At 45.9% G+C, this 14,905-nt stretch overlaps 1 protein-coding gene across 1 annotated transcript in view; it reads right to left on the bottom strand.

The window, feature by feature from the left end:
- The window catches only part of GRPR (gastrin releasing peptide receptor), a 468,413-nt gene that overhangs the window by 31,241 nt on the left and 422,267 nt on the right, over positions 1-14,905 (bottom strand). The window lies entirely within an intron of this gene.

Genomic DNA, 14,905 nt, shown 5'->3' with positions numbered 1-14,905 from the left:
AACAGGAACTCTGCTAAAGCAATCTTGAGGAACGAAAACCAAGCAGGAGGCATAACTCTCCCAGACTTCAGACAATATTACAGAGCCACAGTAATCAAGACAGTCATACCAAAACAGTGGTACTGGTACCAAAACAGACATACAGATAAATGGAAAAGAATAGAGAACCCAGAAATAAACCCAGACACCTATGGTCTATTAATCTTCAACAAAGGAGACAAAAATATAAAATGGGAAAAAGACAGTCTTTTCATCAAGGGGTGCTGGGAAAACTGGACAGCCACATGTAAATCAATGAAACTGGAACACACCCTCACACCATGCACAGAAATAAACTCGAAATGGCTTAAAGACCTAAACATAAGACACCGTCAAACTCCTAGAAGAGAACATAGGCAAGACATTCTCTGACATCAACCTTACAAATGTTTTCTCCGGTCAGTCTCCCAAGGCAACGGAAACAAAAGCAAAAATAAACCCATGGGACCTAATCAAACTTACAATGTTTTGCACAGCAAAGGAAACCATAAAAAAACAAAAAGACAACTTACAGAATGGGATAAAATAGTTTCATACAATGCAACCGACAAAGGATCAATCTCTAAAATATACAAACAGCTTATACAACTCAACAGCAAAAAAGCCAACAACCCAATTGAAAAATGGGTGGAAGACCTGAATAGACATTTCTTCAAAGAAGATATACTGACGGCCAAAAAGCACATGAAAAAAAATGCTCAACATCACTGATCATTAAAGAAATGCAAATCAAAACTACTATAAGGTACCACCTCACACCAGTCAGAATGGCCATCATTAATAAGTCCACCAGTAACAAATGCTGGAGTGGGTGTGGAGAAAAGGGAACCCTCCTGCACTGCTGGTGGGATTGTAAATTGGTACAACCACTATGGAAAACAGTATGGAGGAACCTCAGAAAACTATACATAGAACTACCATATGACCCAGCAAACCCACTCATAGGCATATATTCATACAAAACCTTAATTTAAAAAGACACCTGCACCCCTATGTTCATAGCAGCACTATTTACAATAGCCAAGATGTAGAAGCAACCTAAATGTCCACACTGACAGATGAATAGATAAAGATATGATATATACAAACACACATACACAATGGAATAATACTCAGCCATAAAAAAGAGGGAAATAATACCACTTGCAGCAACATGGATGCAACCAGAGATTATCATACTGAGTGAAGTCAGTCAGAAAGAGAAAAACCAATACCGTATGACATCACTTTTATGTGGACTCTATACTACGGCATAAATGAACCTATCTACAAATCAGAAATAGACTCATGGACATGGAGAATAGATGCCAGAGGGGAAGATAGGTTACGGGAGGGATGGACTGGGAGTTTGGGATTAGCAGATGCAAACTAGTATAAACAGGATGGATAAACAAGGTTCTGCTGTATACCACAGGGAACTATATATTCAATATCCTGAGATTAAACATAATATATCATGTTGTAAATCAACTACACCTCAATTAAAAAAAAAGAACAAGGCTTTTGTTTAAGAGAGAGTAATGGTGCTCTTTGATCGATTGCCCTAGAAGTTGGGAAATTATAGTGAAAGTATAAAATGGGTGAAGGATGACATATATTGGAGACTCTGTGCCTGCAGTTGTGGTGGGTGTGGGGGATGCACTAGTGAAGTCACATGTGACCTTCTCATCCCCACAGAGCTTACAGCGCCCAGGGAGACAGACAATGAACAAGAGGAAGGCAGGCTGAAAGCGGACGCGAGGGAGCTTTACTGAACAGCCCACAGGAAGGCATAGCCTCCTCTAGCTTTGGGCAGCCCCGCTGGCACCTAAACTTCTCCCAAAAGTACATGATTAGGTTGGAGACACAGTAACAAACTCATCGGCCTATTGGAGGCAAGTCACTTAAGTTCTTCCAGCCTCAGCTCTGTCCTTTCAAAATAACATCAGGGAAAATGCTTTTCGATCTATGACGCATTATTTCTTCTGGGAGTTAGGACACTCCGTTACGGACCACCGAGTTGAAAATCGAGGGATGTCTACTTCTCTCCATCTGAGAGCTGTTATGGGTAGGCAGAAATTCTGAGCGTTTTGGGTATCAGAAGGGAGCTTAAGTAGCTCAATTCTGGCTTTACGATAAGCTCCCCAGGGGAGCCTTTAAAAAAAAATTCTGACACACAGATAGAGAACCTAACGGGGCTGGGTCCCAGGCAACACTATTTTTCAAAATGTATCTAAGTGATTCCTGCAGCCAGAGTGGAAAAATCTGTGCCATTTATTAATAGAGCCCTTCATCTGCGACGCAGACGCCAGCATCCGTGAAGCCGTGGCTAACTTGTCAGCTGGCAGCCGGGGTGAAGTGTCAGACGCTGAAGAGTTCTTGACAAGATGCCAAAGGGGAGGCTTTTGTTTATTCCCGATGTTTCCTTTCAGCCTCTCCCCCTCTGTTGGGTACCCGTCAAGGGAGGTGGAGAAGGTCACATGACCCCTAAGCAGAGGACAGGGGCCTGCCCACGGTCCAGCTCCATCCCTGTTTCTCTCTGGGGGCTTGTGGGGCATGGGGTCCTCCTCTCTCCTGCAGGGTCTTCTGCTCCCCATCGTGTCTACGGCAGGTAGAGAAATCAGTCTACTTCTTGAGTTCATTCAGCCCGTCCATTGAGCCCCTCCAGCAAACCAGCCGTTTCACTCTGGCCTCTATCGTAATAAAGCTGACATTTCAGCTTCTATTTATTTTTCTTTATTACTCAGCAAGCAGAATGGACCTCGTGCTGGTGTTGGTTCCCCTTGCGTTCCAAGTCCCAACGGGGGAACGCAGAGCAGCCTAAATGGATACTGTGTGTGCAGTGGGTTTGTTCACAGCACAAAACCCAAGTTGTTGGGAGATCTCCATTCTTTAAATAATGGGCTACAAGCATTTCTAATAATGTGCTTCCCCAGAGACGTTACCTTTATTATACTACCTAAGAATCAAACCAGCCATCTCCTCCAAAGGGAAACACTGCCTCTAGACTGCTGAGCATACAACTGTCTTAGAAAAGAGAGCCTGGCATAAAGGTTGCCACGGTCTCTGCACCCAAGACATGTGGCAATGTGAGAGACCCATGGAGAATTCGCCCTCAAAACACCCATGGGTGGTTATAGTCATGCTGATTTAAATCTAGCCCTGCGAGGTAAAGCTTGAAGTGAGTCAGTGACCATTGTGGAATCTTTTGAAAACAAGTCTAACCTGGAGTTCCCACTGTGGCACAGTGGGTTAAATACCTGATTGTCTCGGTGGCAGCACTCTCTGACCCCTGGACCAACTCAGCTGTTGCCGCAGCTGTGGCTTGGATTTGATCCCTGGCCTAGGAACGTCCATATGCCACAGGTGCCGCCATAGAAACACAAAACCCAACCCACCCACCCACCCACCCACCAACCAACCAAGTCATTTTACACACATTGGATCACCTCGCTGTCTCGCAGCCTTTAGCCCAAGATACACATCTTGGAACTGTCAAAGGTTGAATTTCCTGGGCAGCAGACTCTAGCATGGAGTTTAGGCTGCAGGAGGCTTTTTAAGGGGTGCCCACAGCATCACCACTTGTGGAAAGCAAGGGAAGAAAAGGAAAGAGAGCATAATTGCGAAGGGGGGAAGCTAAACTCTCATGCGAAACCAGCCAGAGCCTTGGCCCACCCAACTGGGACTAGAGTCAAAATGACCCATCAGAATTGTCCCTAGTTGTGTTAAGGTGGCCAGACCCTCATACTCCCACGTGGGTCTCTTATTGGCTATGTGTTGGCCTGAAGAGGATATGACCTTGACAGAGAGGGCTCTTTGTAATCAAGTCAATTCTTGGAGGGGCTGACAGCTGCAGGCTGTGAGCCTCCAGAAGCTGGGGCAAGGTCTTCCTTGAAGGGGAATCTGGGCTACACATCCTAGGGTCCACCATGACAGCAAAGGTTGGAAAAGAGCGTTGGGTTCACCCATTCACAGCAGTCATTTCTCTCAAAAGGTACCTTTTCGAAGTTTATGGACAGTGGAGTGGGCATCCCACTGCACAGCTATGAATGCCTTTTTGTCTGCTGCAATCCAGACGAAAACCAATGGGCTGGCTGGGTGGCAGGTGAGGGCACAGAGCGTTGTTGTGCTTGGAGGCCCCTGCTTTGCTTTTTAGAACCTGGGTGACTGGCAGGACTGTGCCTCATATGGGAGGAGCTCATTTTTCTCACCAGTTCTTAGATTCCACTTCCACTATGAGCTTCCCATCGATTTGGTGGTGGAAAATGTCAACTCAGCTACTTGGGAGGGCCAGCTTTTCCTCATCAAGGTTGCATCTAATTTTAGTGGGAGATGGGGACTACACGGTGGGCAAGACACTGGTGGGCAAAGGGAACGCGACCCTCCCTGTTACCATCTATTGCTGGCATCTGCTGAGAAATGACTTGTACCTCGTTGGTCTCCATCACGAGTCTACGTAGGTTCCAGCCCGAAGGATACCCCAACTCTACTTCAGTGCCTTGCCTGGGCCCTTATTCTCAATGCCATGTTTCAACTGTTCCTGATGACAAAGAGAATGGTCTATTGTTCTTCCAGCATCTGCCCAAACATCCCATATAGTCCTTTTTTCTTTTCTTTTTTTAAGCTTTAGTCTTGCTAGTTTACATGGTTTCACTGTGGAGAGCAGGGCAAAGCTTTTTGTTTTTCTTTGTCCCTGCCCCAGCTCTTAAGCAAAGATTTTCCCAAGCCTGGAACATGTGGAGGTCTGTGAAAGTGGCCTCAGAGAGGGCATGGCCACTCTGTGCCCTTTCCCATACTGTGCCCTTGGCATCTCTTCCATCTGGCTGATCTTGAGTTATAGCCTTTTTAAATAAACCAGTAATGAGTTAAAAAAAAAAAAAAAAGAAGATTCTCATGCCTATCTTGTGATTTCTGTCTTTTCCTTTCCTCCAATGGTCACTGAGGAAGGGTCAGGCACAGGACTTTGACTCTTCTCTTTCCAGAGAACACAGCCAGGCCCAGACATAAGCAGTATTTGCTCCCCTACTGATTTCTTCAGTCATGTCCCAAGTCAGGAAACTAAAATCAAGGCCTAAAAAAGAGTAAGTCTGCATGATTCATTGATCCACCCAGACCCAGACCTGCAGTCTCTAGTTTATCGGATGTCCAGCGGCCAAACAACCAAGCCCATGAAGCAGCTAAGTTACTCTTGCTCAGGGCTCCCAGTCACTCTGCTGGTCAATAAATCTTGCTTGAGATCTCACTGCTCCGGTCAACTGTTTCTCTTTCTCTGAAGCTCTAACACCTTTCATTAATTTTTGTTGTTGTCGAGGCATAATTTATGTATATATAAATGCACAGATTCGAAGTGTACAGTTCAGTAAGATTTGCCCACTGGTGACACTTGTGTAACCCACACCTATATTGAGATACAGAACATTTCATTTGCCTCCCCAATGTCTCATGTCCCTTTCCAGTAGATCTGCACCCCCCCCCAACACTTTTCTGATTTTTATTAGGATGTATTAGGTTTAGCTAGATTTGGAATGTCCCATCCATAGAATCACGTAGGATGTACTCTTCTGTCTGGCCTTTTTTCACTCTCCATCAGGTCTTTGAGATCCCAGGAGTATTTTTAATTTCACTCTTAAACCATCACGCTTTATCTATCCCTTGAGGTCCTTCAAAGCCTAGGATTCTCACTACAGAGCCTATGCTTTTGAAATTCAAAAGATTTTTCTATCTTCTTTGCTTTATCCTATCTTCCCTTTGACAGAAATTCATCTATTTAAGCAGGGAAAGGTCAAGCAGTACCAGAATATGTGGAGGGAATATGCCAATAGCTCCAAGCACCAGCCCATCACTGAGACAAGAGCCGAGTCCGGATTTCCATCCAGGGCTCTCTGACCCTGGACCATCTGATTTGAAACAACCACTCCTTCAGTTTTCCCCAAAGATGTCAAGAACTGGTAGCTGAGAGAAAAAAGGCAAATGGAGGGTTATTTTGAAATAGGAGTTACTGTTTACTAGAGACAAGTGCCCACCCCACCCCCCAAAAAACAAAACACCAAACACCTCCAGCATAAAGCCTTAGGGAGATGAGTTACCAATGGTGCAATTCAATGACCACTCAACATTTAATTAGGAAATGAGGGCCCTCCTGTTGTGGCTCAGCGGAAGCGAATCTGACTGGCATCCATGGGGATGTAAGTTCGATCCCTGGCCTCCTTCGGTGGGTTAAGGATCCAGTGTTGCCATGAGCTGTGGTGTAGGTCTCAGATAGGGCTCGGATCCCTAGTTGCTGTAGTTCTGATTTGACCCCTAGCCTGGGAACTTCCAAATGCTTAGGGTATGGCCCTAAAAAGACGAAATAAATAACAATACATAATAAGATAAAATGGAAAGAGATGAAAATGGCTTCAACATGTTTTTGTATGTGATTGGGTAGTCCTAGCTACAGAGTGAAAGAAAGGGAGCTATGTGTCTGGGAGCACCAAAAATGTGACTTTTAAAATAAATTCTGTTAACAGAAAAAAAAAAAATGGTGGTTTGCAGTGTCTCGAACAGTCCAATTCTTGCCAAGCACATGCATGCACCTTAGGTTAACCTCTAGGTAATAGGGTTACATCCACGGGAATATCACAGCTTTCAGAGCTGAAATAATAAGTCAGTTTGTAGCCAGAACTACTCTACTGTATCTCACAACATTTCACATGTACCATATTATATTATAATAACTATTAAAAGTAAGGTGGGAGTCTTCTTGTTCCCCGTGAAGTTAAATAACTCATCCAAGGTCAGAAAAGTAATTAGCGGCAAGTTTCAGCTTTTACTTTGGAATTTACTTGGATTCCTTTTTTTTATTCAAGTATAGTTGACTTACAATGTTGTGCCTCAGGATTCATTTTCATATGCCTTACGGCTTCTGAATTTAGCTTCTAATTTTTGTCTGTTTTGTTTGTTCCATCCTAAAAGATTTTGTTTGACAGAAGTGTTTTTCTACTGCTCATTTTTCTTTCAACTGTCAAAATTTTCCAATAGTCCATCAAGAGAATGATGCTGAGGGAAGAGAAATGGTTCTGCTTTATGGAGTCTCAGCAAAAAAAAAAAAAAAAAAAAAAAAAAATGGCTGGAGTGTTGGGCACAGCACTTCTGCACAAGGGCCCTTGGAGCTGCCGGGCTCTCCGGTCAAGTGTCAAGGACAAGGCGCTGGCACCCTACAGGCCAGTGAAACTCAACTCAACACAGAGGAAAAGAAGAAGAAAGGAGAGAGAACACACTTCCCAAGGATGGCGCAGACGGTGGAGGTGACAAACCTTATGCTCACCTCCTCTCATAAACACACCACCACTGCTGCTCCCGTCTTTGCTCAAAGCCCATCAACCCCTCCCACCTTTAGCAGGAGTTAACTGACATCTTTAACAGGTCCAGAGATGAGCAAGGAAGCTACATCAACAAAAAACCAGATGGAACCAGGTGGGGCCCAGAGGGCAAGGCATCTGACCTCCAACAGAGTCTCATTCTACGGTGATTTGACTACATTAGCATATTAAATGACACACCTACCAGCAGCCAGGACCAGACATTAAGGACCAAAAAAGGATAAAAAGGGGGTAGACTCATGCAGAAGCCTTCCCTTCATTAGCTTCACGCCTGCTCTGTCTTCACTCTGAGAGGGATTTATCTGTGATCTCAGTTTCCATTTCTGATCCTTTTCTTCCCATTTTTGTTTTATTTTTATTTTTTCCACTGTACAGCATGGGGACCAAGTTACACACACACATACTTTTTCCTCCCATTGTTGTGTTGCGATGTAAGTATCTAGACATCGTTCTCAATGCTACACAGCAGGATCTCATTGCAAATCCATTCCAAGAGAATAGTTTGCATCTGTTAACCCCAAGCTCCTTATCCCCCCCACTCGCTCCCTTTCCCCTCCCTTTCCAGCCACAAGTGGAATCTAATACCCAGAACAAAGGAAAATTTCCACAGAAAAGAAAATCATAGACTTGAGAATAGACTCGTGGCTGCCATTTCTGATTCTTTGGCCACTGAATCAAGTTTGTGCTGTGTAGATCTCAGCTTTAGTTTCACTATTCTCCTGCTAGAACCCGAATGGAAAAAGAACCCTTCCCTGCCCCGGGCAGAGAGCCTTGGCCTGGCTAGGGCTCAAGCAGCATCCATACGACTCACTACAGCAACAAAACTGTAACTATTTACCGAACAACCATCGATGTGGAGTTCCCACTGTGGCACAATAGGGTCAGCAGCGTCTTGGGAGCCCTGGGATGCAGGTTCGATCCCTGGCCCAGCACAGTGGGTTAAGGATCCAGTGTTGCCTCTGGTGTGGCTCAGACCTAATGCCTGGCCTGGGAACTCCATACACCAAGAGGCAGGCAAAAGAAAAACACAAAAACCAAAAACCCACGAGTTCCCATCCAGGTGCAGCGGTTAACCAATCTGACTAGGAACCACGAGGTTGTGGGTTCCATCCCTGGCCTCACTCAGTGGGTTAATTAAGGATCCAGTGTTGCTGTGAGCTGCAGTGTAGGTCAAAGACATGGCTCGGATCCCAAGTGGCTGTGGCTGTGGTGTAGGCCGGCATCTACGGCTCCGATTGGACCCCTAACCTGGGAACCTCCATATGCCATGGGAAGCAGCTGGAGAAAAGGCAAAAAGACAAAAACCCCAAAAAACCAAAACCAAAAAAAAAAAAAAAAAAAACCACAAAAAAACCCAACCAACCAAAACACAAACAAACAAAAAACAACCATTATTGAAAGACTAGAACTACCAGAAAAGATCTACTAAAACAAGGAACACAAGGAGATGGCTTTGGGGGCGGCGATGACGACTCACCATATAATTAAGTCCCACACACCTGGGTGGGCGACCCACAGACTGGAGAATAATTAGGGTGCAGGGGTTCTTGCACAGGAGTGAGAGTTCTGAGCCCCATGTGGGGCTCCCTAGCTTGGGGGTCCTGCACTGGGAAGATGAGCCCGCAGAGCACTTGACTTTGAAGGCCAGCGGGGCTTAATTGCAGGAGCCCCGGGGAGGGGAGGAAACAGACTTCACTCTTGAAGGCGGCCCGCAGGATCCCACACTCAAGGGAACCAGGGGAAAGCAGTAATTTGATAGGAACCTGGGCCAGACCTACCTGCTGTCTAGGAGGGTCTTTGAGAGAGAAATCAGGGAGCCAGCGGAGCTCACTCACCCTGGGGACCAAGACACTGGCCACATCCATATTTGGGAGGTCATTGTAGTGGTGGGGCCAGTGCTGGCACCCATGAGCACCGAGACCCAGCCCCACTCAATGCGTCTAAGTAGGAGTGCTGGGAGGCCTCGGGCCAACCAGCTGGGCAGGGCCTCAGACCCAGCCCTCAGCAGACAGCCTACCCAAAGGCTTAAGAGCTCACAGCTGCCTCTGGACATACCCTAGACAGGGCCCTGGCCGCCACAAGGCCAGGACCCAGCACCACCCATCATGGGCAGGCACAAGCCCCTCCCTTCCGCACAAGCCCCTAGACCAGCCTCATCCACCAAAGCGCAGGCGCCGGGCAACAAGCCAACCATGATCCAGGAAGGCAGGCCTGACCCTTCCCTGGGTCCAGCTGGGCCCTGGCCCTGCCCACTAGCAGACCAACTCAGCTTCTGGGACACCTCAGACCCCATATCCAACTCTGCCAGGAACCACCCCCCAAATCCCCACCGTGATCTGCAAGGAGCTCTGGGATCCCTGGGCCCTGCAGGGACGCCAGAACCCGGCTCTGCCTGCCGGGAGTCTGACCCTAGCCCCAGGGCCTGGCTTCCTGGGCCAGTGCGTGGGCCACAGCCCCTTGCCCCTGCCCAGCAGTGAGCCACCTCATGACCAGGCCCCGCTCATTGGCAGCCGGCAGCACCCACACAAGGCAGGGCCTGGCTACCAACCAGGCCAGGGGACGACCAAGCCTATCACATCATGAGCTGCCACCACATAGGACCCAGGGAAAGCCTCTTTGGAAGAACCCCCAGGGCACACAGCTTGGGGGACGAGAGGCAAGTGTGCTACTGGGACACACAGGGTGTCTAGAGAAGACCCCTTCTCCAAGATCGAGAGAGAAAACTAGCCGACTCTATAAGTAAAAATACCATCGAACACCGCTTCGAAGTGAATGGGTTTCATGATTCCAGAGGGATGCAGGAAGGGAAGGCACCGAGAGAGGCTTTGAAGTTTCTGAATTTTTCTCGGCCATTACTTACCACCTGTTCTGCGCAGTCTCCTGATGTTCTCCGGTTAGGAAGTGTTTTTCTCCAAAAACCGGGGAGGCAGCTGGCTCGCAGGAATCTTCCTGAGAAAGAACTCTCTACCAGCGTCTGGATTCTGACACTCCACGCAGCTAGGAGCGGACTAGCTGGGACGCCACGCGGTCTCGTCCCAGCAAAGCTCCATCCCTCGCTTTTGAAATAAAGGCCAAGGCAGGGGCACCTGCTACAGCTCCCGCCTCCCCTGACTGTGTGCTGGCAGGTGAGACGTCTCTGGAAAAGCAGCAAAACCTGGACAGAGCAACTCATCTAAAAGAGCACCCAAAGAGCCTGATGGAAACATCTGCGGTCCCAAAACAGGTGGTACCCTAGCTCTGTGGGGCTAACTTCGCAGGAAGACGCGGCTAGTTACTTAGGTAACGCAGGGCCAGCTGTTTCGCATCTGGGAGTGCAGGCTTCCTCAAGCGATCAGCAGAGTACTGGGGGAACCGGCCCAGAAATGTTAGGATTTTCCAACTTCGGGATTGTTTTCATCATGCTTCCTCAAGGAGAGGACCAAAGTGTAACTACTTCTCAGGGTCAAATGTATGGACAAGTCAATAAAAAAAAAAAAAAAAAAAAAAAAAAAAGTCAATACAGAAGAGAGAAAAACACATGGAGTGGTAAGGCCAAGGGAGAATTCCTGCCACTTTATTTCCAAACCAATATTGCTGTGCCACAACGGGAACTCCTCAAAACCAATATCTAAAGGATTTTATGAGACACAGTTTTTCATAAATTATGATTTGGGAGGTCGTGTTTGTTATAATCTTAGTATAATCCAGTTATAATCTGCCTGGGAAAATAGTGAATGGAAAGTGAGAAGGAATAAATATTGATTTTTTATTAGCCATTTGGTATCAGGGAAGAAGCGTTCAACTTAAAAATTAAAAAGAGCTAGATTTGTTACAGGTTAATTAAGAGACCTTGGCTAAGTCATTTAGCCCAGTGGAGCTCAGACTGCAGGGATTTTTAAAGAATCACATGGAGAGCTTGTTAAAAACCAGATTCCTGGGAGTTCCCTTAGTAGCTCGGCAGTTAATGAATCCGACTAGGATCCATGAGGGGTGCAGGTTCAATCCCTGGACTTGCTCAGTGGGTTAAGGATCCGTCATTGCCATGAGCTGTGGTGTAGGTCGCAGATGCGGCTTGGATCTGGCGTTGCTGTGGCTGTGGGGGAGGCCGGCAGCTGTAGCTCCAATTCGACCCCTACCCTGGGAACTTCCATATGCCGTGGGTGTGGCCCTAAAAGGCAAAAAGCAAAAAACAAAAAAAACCAAAAAACGACCCAGATGCCTGGGTCCCAGCCCTGGGGATTCGGATTCCCTAGGCCTGGGGCGAGAGGCTGCATTTCTAACAAGCTCCCAGGTGAGACTGCTGCTGGTGGTCTAGGGGCCACATTTGGAGGAGCAAGGAAGTCAGACTAGACTCTCCTTATTGTCAAAAGGAACCTACTGTGTTAGATGATTGCTCGTCTCTTCTAGCTCCATAAAATTCTCTGAGGATTGATTTTGTTCTACTTGCCCTGATGAAAGTGGCTGTAATTTTTCTTTCTAACGGAGATGGCTCATGGTAGGGCAGAAATGAAATCACCCAGGGAACAGCTGTCTTAGGAAAAATTTGCTGCTATGTAAGTATTAGCCATTAGCAACAGGTGCCTACTTAAATATTTTACATTCCGTTTTATGTTTGAGTCTGAGTGAAATGAAAAAAATTCCTCTGAAAGGCTGGAGTTTGGGTCTTCACTCTGCCATTTGGTAGCCCTGTGACCTCAACCTTCCTTGGTTTCCTCGTTCGTAAAGTGGGGAAACCAATGACAAGCCCTTTGTGGGTTTACTAATTTCTGAGAATAAATCCATAGAGAGCAGCTGGGAAACTCTGCCATTAGTCATCTTTCTTGTTCCTGCTTTAAGATACGCCTTGGAAGGGAGTTCCCACTGTGGCCCAGCGGTAAAGAACCTGACTAGTATCCATGAGGATGCAAGTTTGATTCCTGGACTCGCTCAGTGGGTTGAGGATCCGGCATTGCCGTGAGCTGTGGTGTAGGTTGCAGATGTGGCTTGGATCCTGAGTTGCTATGGCTGTGGCGTAGGCCAGAAGCTGCAGCTGCGATTTGATCCCTAGCCTGGGAACCTCCATATGCTGTAGGTGCGGCCCAAAAAACATAAATAAAGATACACCTTGGAAAAATGGTAAAGCTATAGACACCATTTGTTTTTGCCATCCTTTCACTTCCATTTTTTAAAAAATTTATTGAAGTATAGTTGATTTACAATGTGTTAATTTCTGCTGTACAGCAAAGTGATTCAGTTATATATATACTTTTAAATAGACTTTTCCATGATGGTTTATCACAGGATATTGAATATAGGTCCCTGTGCTGCAGCGTAGGACCCTGTTGGTGGTTCTGTGGATAAGAGTTTGTATCTGCTAACCCCAAACTCCCAGCCATCCCTCCCCCGTCCCCTCTCCCCCTTTGCAGCCACTTCCCTTCTGTGTCTAGTCCCCACATTCAGCCACTCCTTTTCTTATTCTTCAAGTGCCCAGTGTCCTTTGTGCTCTTTTGATCACTTAAAAAAAAAAACAAAACCCACTTTATTAAGAATGGTAGACATACAAAAAGCTGTCGATATTTTTATGCAACTTAATGATTTTGGAGAAACATACACACCCATGAAACTGTCATCATAAGCTATGCCAGAAACATACCCGTAACTTCCAGGTTTCCTCCTGCCTGCATTATTTTTTTTTGGTGATAAGAACACATAACATGAGATTTGCTCTTAGTACATTCTTTTTTCTTTCTTTTTTTTTTTTTTTTTTTTTTGTCTTTTTGCCATTTCTTGGGCCGTTCCTGTGGCACATGGAGGTTCCCAGGCCAGGGGTCTAATAGGAGCTGTAGCCACCGGCCTACACCACAGCCACAGCAATGCGGGATCCAAGCTGTGTCTGCAGCCTACACCACAGCTCACAGCAACGCTGGATCCTTAACCCTCTGAACAAGGGCAGGGACCGAACCCGCAACCTCATGGTTCCTAGTCGGATTCGTTAACCACTGCGCCACGACGGGAACTCCAACTCTTAGTACATTCTGAAGTATACAGTGCAGTATTGTTAGCTATGGACACTATGCGGCACTAGATTTCTAGGGTTTATTCATCTCCTATAACCAAAACTTTCACCGATATGTCTCCTTTTTCCTTCCCCGCCAGCCCCTGGCAACCACCATTCTACCTTCTGCTTCTCTGAGTTTGATTAGATTCCTCATACAAGTGATACCATGTGGCATTTTTCCTTCTGTGTCTGGCTAATTCCACTTAGCCTAACATCCTCCAAGTTCAACCCTGTTGCAGCAAACAGCAGGATTTCCGTCTCTTTTAAATCTGAAAATATTCCACTGCATGTATATTGCAATTTTAAAAACTCTTCATCCATCAGCGGACATGCAGCTTGCTTCTGTATCTTGGCTACTGTGAATAGCGCTGCAGTGAACCCGGGAGTGCAGAAACCTGTTCAGGATAGTGACTTTATTTCCTTGAGATGTATTCTTTATTTTTAATTTTCTGGGGAGGAGATTCCATACTGTTTTTCCTAGTGGCTGTACCACCTGACATTTGTAGCAACAATGTACAAGGGTTCCCTTTTCTTCACATCCTCACCACATGTGTTGTATGCGATAATTTTGATAACAGCCATCCATCCTAAACAGGTGCAAAGTGATATCTCACTGAAGTTTTGATTTGCATTTCTCTGACCATTAGGGATGCTGAGCCCTTTTTCATCTACTTGGGCATTTGTATATCCTCTTGAAGAAATGTCTATTTGGTTTCTTTGCTTGTTTTTAAATTAAATTTGTGTTTATTTCAAAAAATGTGCTATTGAGTTGTAGGCGTTTTTTATATTGTTTGACTACTAACCCTTTATCCAGGTATATGGCTTAAAAAATTTTCTCCCCATTCTGTAGGTTGCCTTTTTATTTCTAAGATTCAATTAGAGGAATTCGGGAGTTGCTACTGCGGCACAACAGGATTGGTGGTGTCTCTGGGACACGGGAACGCAGGTTCAATCCCCAGCCTGGCAAAGTGGGTTAAGGATCTAGCGTTGCTGCGGCTGTGGCGTAGGTTGCAACTGCAGCTTGGATCTGATCCCTGGCCCAGGAATTCCATATGACCGAGGCGGCCAAAAAAGACAAAAAAAAAAAAAAAAAAAAAAAAAGAAGAAGAAAAAGGAGGAGAAGGAGAGGAAAAAGAATCCAGAGCTGGTGATTTTTAAGGTTTGCAGAACAATCACATCTTGAGCTATGTGCTTCATGTTCTTGTTATAAATTATTTTTTCTTCAATAATGTATTAATAGAAATTATATTTTATTATAATAATTATTTTAGTATTTACTTCCAATAACAATTACAAAACATCTGGAAATTTCTTTTCACGTCCTTCCATAGCAAAGTTAAAAGTGAAGAAACTAGGGAGCCAGATGTATTTTTTTCTTTTTTTTTTTGGTCTTTTTAGGGCCACTCCCGTGGCATGTGGAGGTTTCCAGGCTAGGGGCCGAATCAGAGCTGTAGCCGCCGGCCTACACCACAGCCACAGCAACGCAGGATCCGAGCCGCATCTGTGACCT

Source organism: Sus scrofa, chromosome X, assembly GCF_054392235.1.
Source record: "Sus scrofa isolate SSC_HxYL_T2T_F1_AM1 chromosome X, Sscrofa_HxYL_maternal_Yorkshire_Landrace_v2.0, whole genome shotgun sequence".
NCBI classification, from domain to species: Eukaryota; Metazoa; Chordata; class Mammalia; order Artiodactyla; family Suidae; genus Sus; species Sus scrofa.
This window is presented reverse-complemented; position numbering and strand designations above follow the sequence as displayed.